The sequence below is a fragment of the Theobroma umbraticum genome, unplaced genomic scaffold, assembly GCF_002168275.2.
Source record: "Theobroma umbraticum cultivar Fairchild unplaced genomic scaffold, ASM216827v3 scaffold_239.1, whole genome shotgun sequence".
NCBI classification, from domain to species: domain Eukaryota; kingdom Viridiplantae; phylum Streptophyta; class Magnoliopsida; order Malvales; family Malvaceae; genus Theobroma; species Theobroma umbraticum.
The window spans coordinates 3,321,045-3,323,131 of NW_018397273.1; positions in this window are offsets into that span (position 1 = coordinate 3,321,045).

A 2,087-nucleotide genomic window follows, 5' to 3' on the forward strand; every position below is an offset into this window, starting at 1 on the left:
ATCTCAATGTATGCTTGGAATCATATTGGTTGGGAATATCATAATGGGCTTTGATGTTGGAGAGATATTGACCGAATCATATTGCAATATGAAGTTGCTTTCTTTCTTGAACATTCATCTCTGTGTTTTGCTCTTAAGAAAGTTTCGTTTTATATGAATCAATATTCAATCTTTTGATCAATACCTTTTGATCAATTGAACATAATTCATAATTGATCAAATATCATTGAAAGGATAAACATGAAGCATGGATAATTAAATATGACATAATTATTCCAAATAATTATTCAAACTTGAAACATATAAGCTTCCACATCCAAATGCTAGAGACAAATGTTTCACCACCCATTCCCATGGCAATCACATTATTAATGTTTCAAAAACATCCAAATAAATTATCCAACATGTCAAGATAAATAGGAGTGTAACCATCCAATGTAGCATTTAATGCTTTATTTAGTCCATCCATGTGGTCACCTCTTCAGCCAAGATCCTACTCATCTTTATCTTTGGTCTCTGCAATATGTCAAACATATGAAAACCAACTTTGAGGTATCATATACCTTTAATATATAAAGTAGAATTATTTAGCAAATGGTACCTAAATCAAAAACTTCAATAAACTTATTTTTGTTGCTTACAGTAGCTACATACTCCTTGCAAAATGACAAATATCCTTCTCTCTGTCCTTTTTAACACCTCATTTAGGCTTCAGTGCCTTCTCATTTTGGGATTTTACCTTTTTCCCTTTTTAGGCATTCTTCTTTGTTGCTTTGAATAAGCCTTGGAAGAAGAAACAAAAAGTAATAATCTTTTATCTTTCTTAATGGACCTCTATACCGTTTCTAGCATATTTAGAAGTTTGAGAAGAATAGCTTCTAATTGATTCATATGGAAGTCAAACAAGAACTGACTGAAGCTGTCAAGAAAAGATTGTAGAACTAAGTCTATACTTAACTCATGATCCATTTCTAATCCCAATTGTCCAAGTCTATCGATGAGTCCAATCATCTTCAGCATATGGGCCCTAACTGAACTGCCTTCTACCATCTTGCATCAAAATAGTTCTTTAGAGATCTCACATCTCTCAGTGTGCCTTTCCTTATCAAATAGTTCTCTAAGGTGAAGAATCATGGATTGGACATCCATCTGTTCATGTTGCTTTTGGTGGTTAGGGGTCATACAGGCTAGCATCTTGCATGCTGCTTGATCATCGTCATCCTTATGATGTCGATATCCTTCCTTATCCTCAGCACTAGCATCAACAACAGGGACTGGTGGAATAAGAGTGTCAAGGACATAGGATTTCTTCTCTTGTTTCAAGATGACCTTGAGGTTCCGAAACCAATCGATGAAGTTTGGGCTAGTGAGTTTATTTGCATCCAAGATGCTCCGCAGTGAAAAATTATTAGCCATGTGTATAAATATGCCTAAATAGATAAAACAAAGCAATAAGTAAACATCATGCATAAACTATTTAAAATAAGGTTTTAAAATTTTAAATAGTTCTCCCATTATTCTCTACAAGATGATAACCCTCCATATCACCTCAAGAGATTTGTACTAGGATTCTCTCAGTGGGCTAGGATCCCATCCATCTAGTCATGGCCTTGAGTGTGCTCAACAAACTATGATAGGTGGATTTAGTAGGTAACTGAGCTTACCAATTTTATCTATATACAACTCCTAGATCAGCTAGCTGACAACACATTGCCTAAACATATCATATATGTTTTGCCTAGCCTTTGCGTCTAGTTTCCATAATAATCAAGTTTCCAAGCATCTATATTTTAGGAAACTAATTGAGTAAGACCAACCAATAACTCAAACATACTCGTCTAAAAGTGTGGCCTTGAGTGTGCTCAACAAGCCTCCAATTAAAGGGGTAGTCAGGTTATCTTACTATATGGTGGAAGGCAACTTAATCATATGTGGTATATGACTTAATATTTACCAAGGTATTTTATCCTTTTCATTTTATTAAGGTCTCATTTGATTAACATGCATAGCACCTAATATATCGCATAAAATTAAATATATCACATACTATTCTACTAAGATGGTTATGGACTTTTCTACTCTAGTTT